The sequence below is a fragment of the Ostrinia furnacalis genome, unplaced genomic scaffold, assembly GCF_004193835.3.
Source record: "Ostrinia furnacalis isolate ACB-3 unplaced genomic scaffold, ASM419383v2 OfSCF3322, whole genome shotgun sequence".
Classification (NCBI taxonomy): domain Eukaryota; kingdom Metazoa; phylum Arthropoda; class Insecta; order Lepidoptera; family Crambidae; genus Ostrinia; species Ostrinia furnacalis.
This window is the reverse complement of record NW_021133561.1, coordinates 40,391-47,384: the sequence shown is the minus strand read 5'-3', so window position 1 is coordinate 47,384 and position 6,994 is coordinate 40,391.

The following is a 6,994-nucleotide window of genomic DNA, read 5'->3' as shown; positions in this document are numbered from 1 at the left end:
GTTCGATCTACTGTGGATTGTTTCGTCTAGCATTCCTGATATTTTCTTCCCAAAAAAGAAACGCACCGTAATAATAATTATGTATAAGTTATATTGTTAAAGCTTTAGATTTAATCAGTCGTATCATTAGGCCTGGTAAATTAATAATCGAAAGTGTTCTCGTACCGGTCAGTCAAATATGGTTCAGATTCGAAATATAGATGCAGATAATGGGTAGATAACTCGGGGGTAAAAATAAAAGGAGTCGGTATGCGTCAGGTTAAGACTTTCTATTTTTATTCGAGCGGAGAGGTCGCGATTGCGGGCGCGGGCGCCGGCGCCGCAGCCTCCGAGGCAGTCCGAGGTGGTGCGCGCATTCCGTCGCCGCTTGCGCCCCGGGCAGTGCGCACGCATCGTCGCACGCGCACTACGAACTGTCTGTTTCGACCGTCATCTGTTTGTTTTGATTACAACGCTCGAACTCCAATATAACGCAACGTCACCACAACAAAACTATTCGGACGTACACAAATTGGACAATGTCCTATTCGGAATGCGTTAGGGTGAACTCCCGGTGCTCTCCCAGTTGATAGACGTCCGACACTAACCAGAAAGCCGGTAATAAAGCCGGCCACGGATATCGCAAACCCCGTCGAGGAAGTAAAAGGGAATAGTTTGAGACCAGGAAATGGGTGTGATAAGGAGGAAAAAGCGTAAGTTCACTTTCCTACGTTATTAATCTGTAATCAAGGGAACTGGTTAATATGGCAAGTATGGCAACCTACTCCAATTAACCATGTTAGGGTTATAATTAATCTTTGCCTGTGTGGTTGACGTTAAACGACGCCTTTGGTCAGGTTTTATGGTCTTCATCGTCTTGTTTATTCCTCCATCATTTAATTAATTTATTATACTTGTACCAGAGTGCACACTGCTAATATGTTGCATGCGTTGAGTAAACTTTCAATTAATTATTCAGTAGCTACTGAACTACCGTGTAACATACATAAAAGATGTAATTTATTAACCATTTAAACATCAGCTTGTGTTGCAACAGAGATGTCATCTTTTGCACTTGCCTATTAGGATATTCTAACTAAACACTAATGGCTACTAGCTGAATACGTTATTTATTATTATTGGGCTTAGGCTACACATATCACTCATTAATAAATATGATATACTGCAAGTATGTAGCTTCTCTCTTATTTTTATTGTTTTCTTTTAATTAATTAGAAATTGGGTATATTATAATTGACTGCTATTAAGCTATTGAATAAACATTAATCATTTTAATTGCACATCTATGATATGCAGCGGGTCAATTACAGAAAATTGGTAGTGAACGGATATCATGCTCTATAATGTAAATGTCACCGGTACCGGCATCAATTTATTACATCTCACGGAAATTGCATTAATTACAAGTCGATCCACAGTATTTACGATATCCCGACATGGTTAAGAAAGGCGACATATTACTGTTTGTCGCGAAAGAACGTAAATTATACCTTTCTTACTCTAGATTTAACCGACCGCCGAACTAATTGCTATAATTTCGATCAAAAGATAGCAATTTATCTGAAATTTACCTTAAAATTGAGCCGGGAAATATAAACATCAAAAGCACCGTGCAAAAAGTGAGTGCATTTGTATTTATTAGTTCATTACGACCGGTAGAGCGCAGCGTGAACTCCACGGGAAATATTAGGGTCATTCGGTACACAACATTAATCTGCTCTCGGTGGGCTAATCCCGCTGGTGTTTGTGATCCGATGCATATCTAAAGGTCGACTTACACCAAAATAACGGACACACTCCCTAATAATTAATAACATCGCATAAAGCTTAGAGCTCATGGTGTCTTTCTTTAATGCAAAGTCGGTGTGATGGAACCTTACTCTTGCATTTAAAAAGGTATGCATTCTAATCTGCAACCGGTTCTCCTTTCCGTAGCCTTCAATAAAACTGCTCCATTTTATTTGATGAAATAGACGCAATTAGATTTCGCAAAATCTCTGTGTTAGAAAATCTAAATTAATGCCTATACTGGCCTTACATAAAGACCTTTAGATGAGATCAGAAATGCGGTAATTATTCTGATCAGAAATCGGATAGAGCACTTAATGCTTACGAAGTTACATAAAGTCATGCAATGGGGTAATGCAATGGACAATGAATGTGTTCGTCCAATGCGCTCTCGATCACGCAATAGGCCATACACAATGTTTTGCGACTGAGTAGTACAATGAACACAACCTGTGAAGGTGAAACAGTAGCATGCGGTCATCACTCACATGTTATTTCGTTGAAGCGTTTTATAATGCCATGGGCGCGCGCGTGCCATTCCTCTAGCCAAAACAAGTTCTCTTGCATGTTATAAACAGTAAACTTTAATTTGTTATTGATACAGGTGGATCGTGCTCATAATAATTTGACCTAGATATTGAGTGCAATATTTATATTTTTGTTTATACTTAGACACAAAGCTATCTAACCGCACCTTCAAGTTTAATGCCTTCGTATCAAATTAATAAAACTCTTTAGACATTTAAGACTCTTATCAGCATTGATAAATTGATTGCATTATGTCATACAGTTATTTAAAAACCGAAGATACGAATATCCTCATTCACATCCATGTAGCCCTTGCCTTAACAAGTTCACACTTCCAAAGGTATTTCTCAACTGCGCAATACCTTCGATGTTATTAGAGGTGAGGCAGTATAAGTACATTTGAAGGTACTACGAGTTCTCATCTCTTATTATTGCTCTTGGCAATTATGTCATCGTTTAAATTAAACTGCTTGAGGCGTGTGCCAACCGAACCGAAATTCCGTGTAGAAGATCGAGTAAAGGTTATAAAAAAATACACGTTCCGAATTAGGTATTACGCATTTCTTCGGTTCTTTGTTTTTGCTGCAATAACGATTGTGCATCCCACACATAAAGATATTAATGGTTAACTTTCTACGCGTTATATTTTATTTTTTATATTAATGTATTTTTTATTGGCTCTATAAACCAATATCGAACTACTTCCGCGGTATCTAATAGGTCAAAGGGTAATAAAAATTTCGTAAGAATTAGTTTCAACGTTCATAAACTCAATTTGTGTCGAAGATTTATGCGACTAACTTCGGAGGCCAGGTAAACTCATTGTAATGGCCACATAGTATAGGTCGCGCATGTTGTTTACGACGTATGAAGCCATATGTTTTGTAGATTTACGGCGAAACGGTCTCGAGGCCAGACCGGCGCACTATGTACGTGTAGAACATTTAAACCCATTAAGCTTTGCCCGCCGCCGCCATTAAATCTGATTACTCTCTTAATTTTACATTAACGGACCACCTCCTAGCTTTTACCCATCATAACAGCAATTTCTTACATTGCTACCACATTTTCCCTTATTAAATGGATTACCCACCTAGTTTCAACTCGATATCGCGCACTGCAATTTTATCTTTAACACGTGTAATCTTCTACAAATAGCGATAAGCTTCAGATGTTTTCCATTAATAACTTGAACGTTTCACGTTTCATTTTCACCTGTCCGTTATTCCCATTGGAGTTAAAACCCTATCGATCCCAGAGACGATTTCCAATAAAATAAGACTACTTGAAATTAGAGTCACGAGTTCCTCTGTAAACTATCACGACTCGTTCTGGGTACAATGGTTACGTTGTTATTCTATTAAGGTTACCCGGGGGTGAAAGTATCGCATCTGATTGGCTATTGTGGTGCGCACAGGACTAACAGCCATTCTGGATCATGATTTCACTGCAGCCCATTCATCCGCCTTGACATGTTGATTGTCGTGCGAAAGCACCAAACGGCCACACGATCATTTGTTATTCAATTCTCCTATGTGTGCTTTGTCGATGGAAGAAGAGAAACGCAGTTGCATTAGAAACGTATCATTAATTAGTGTCATATCTCCGATTGTTTATTATCTAGCTTCGCAACATTACTAATGAAGTACTGACAGTTTTTAAATCCATTACCAAAATGTGTGCGTGAAAGTTAAATGGCTCTAGGAGAATGTTACTCTATCACGTTGTGTCGTGACAGTGTCGTGTAATCGTGATCGTATGATGTAATCATTGACCTTGCTAATGCAGCGACCTGCATCCTTGCAACACATTGTTCATGCGAGATCGTCGCAGGGTCAGGAGTAATTATTGCCGGCACTTTGTGACTCCCACGATTCGTTAGATGAGGACGGGGCCTTGCATAATTCGCTTTCCGTGTCAAGATGTTTCGTCTTCATTGAAATGGTCATTGCGTTAATTGTACGCTACTGACTTTGTCGTATCTACTTACCGCATTTTTCCCACGAATTAGTAAATGGTCCATTTCCTTTTACAGCATTTTCTACATTTGCTGTAAACTATCTATTAAAGCATACCTTCTTCGGGTTTTCTCGTAATCTCTGTCCAATTGTCCGTTTCCTTAAGTATAGTTAGGATGTTTTAACTGTTTTGCTAATGTTTGGCCTTAGACTTGGTGAGCGATGACGCGCGTCTTGCGCAAATGACCACTGTTCCGAAACAATGCGCTTTACATAATCAATCATACGCTACATATGAACCGAACACTCGTAACGTTTGTTATTGATCAGTGTTTGTGCAGCCGGCCTTTATCTCGATGGTATGTTAAGTAGCGCAGATATAGACGTCCAAATATAAGTAGTAATCTAGCCTGGGCATAAGTAGCAATATACTATAAATATCTCTTCAGGAAAGAGTTAAAATATAAATTAATGTATAATGCCTCGTAACAGGATGCAGTTTTCTTATTAATTTGTTAGGAATGATTTAATTAATGTAAACATGTATAATAATTAAACAAAATAAATTAGATTGCCTGAGCAATAAAACTATTAATAAGCAAATATAGATAAGAGTATTATACGCGTGACTTCACCAATCACCATTATACAATTTGCTTTCCATTTATAAGTTACTATAGATTTTACAGTTAAGTAATATTATTAAGTATTACAAGAGTCACGGACATCGTGATTTACAGTTAGCCATAACTTAAAAATAGTACATAACTCTTACGAGCGATTTCATAAATAGAGCTCCAATGCAATCTTATCGTGGTAAGAAGATAAGTTTTACAACAATGTTCAGATGTTCAAGATGTTTGGTTCCAGTAGTCGATTATTGTCATTTAGCCTAGGCGCAGACTAAAGACTTTTAGTTGGCTGATAGTTAAGCCCGATTCTAATTTGTATGAAGAATCGGCCGATTCAATGTGCGTACTTTCATACATATCCATACTGATTAACAGCCAGACTCAACTATCGGCCAACTAAAGTCGGTGGTCTGCGTCTAGGATTAGAAAACTAACTTTTGTTTTTATTATTCATTACCAATATTTATTACAACATGATTTCCATCAAAAGTACAGGCTTACATAGACAATACATATTGTACATAGTTAATTATTTTTTATGTAATAAATTGTGAATTTACCGTGTCTTTGCGTAACAGTTTATGAGAACATTCTAAAAAGTTCCTCATACAATAGTAAAAATAAATGAACTTTGAGATATTCCACGATTTTGCCGTGAGAGCTATGTTTGGAATGTTAGACGCTTACCATGACTTTTCTTGTTAACCACGACGAAAGCCATTTGAAATAGACACTCCTGATAACTCTTTTGGAATTTCTGTGACTAGGAATAGCTGAAAAACAACTACTACGATTATCACGATCTTTGTTGAGAATCTTGCAACGGTATTTTAATTTTACACTACGACTCACTTTCCATTTAAAATAAAGTACCTAATATTGACACTTTTAAAAGTTATTATGTTTCTTTGATTTCATGAGCTATTCTCAATTAAGTTGCCTTATTATTGTCATCATCATCAGCTCATTTGAGTCTCAGATGCAGGAGCACAATTCTCTCTTTATTTACCAGAATCAAAGACACTGGCTGCCCACGGTGACCAGAAGGGCTAAGGGTGCCTGATGTTCGCATAATTTGTCCTCTTTTTTGTCTTCTTTTACGACATTCATAATCATAATCATAATCATTTATTTATTGCTTCATAAGTGTACATAGGTGGTGATCTTAAACTTAGTCTCAACTTATGACCCTGTAAGGGTGTTGCAAATCTTGTATCGTAGGTACATTACTAAATATTCTACAATAGTTAGTAATAATTGTTAATATTGATAAATTATAAAATTAATTAGTTTACATAATTTTACATTACAATTAAAATACAATAATGTTTCTCCATACCTATTCATACATAATTTTCATCATCGCATCCTACTCAAATTATAGAACTCCTGAATACTATAAAGACATTTTGATATAAGGAACTCTTTTAGCTTGGCCAAGAATAATGAGTCTTTTTCAATATTTTTTAAATAGGTAGGCAGTTTATTATAGACTACTATGGACATGTGGTAGACTCCTGATCTTACCAGGTGAAGCTTAGTGNTATGAAATATAAAATTTGAAATCCCGCATCTGAAACGAAAAATACACTGTCAGCATCACATGTGGAACGTGGCATTAGGTTATGAAAAACCCCATTGCGGAAAGAAATACTTACGAAGGCTGTTCACTAATTTGAGCTTCGCTCGCAGCCCTCAGCAACCCAATACCCTCATCCGAATAGAATTTAGGGAATTTCTGAAAGAAACCATCACATAAAATACCACGTACTGGAATACGAAAAATATCAATCACGAAAAATAAATAAATTCTCCGACGGGAACTTACCTCATGTGTGATTATTTTAAATTATATTATGAAATTATCGTGGATGCATTCTGCAACACACGATTTAAAACACAGGGGATTACATCCCCGAAAATAATAAAATTGCGGTTGCGCACGATCGACAAATTCCTAAGTGATTTGACAGCTCCACTGACAGCCGCTCTGTCATAGACATCGCGATACGTTTCGTTTCGCCGTTTGAAAAAGTAGGTAAATACTGTACTAATTAAACCATGATGAAAACAATCTCCTGAACACTG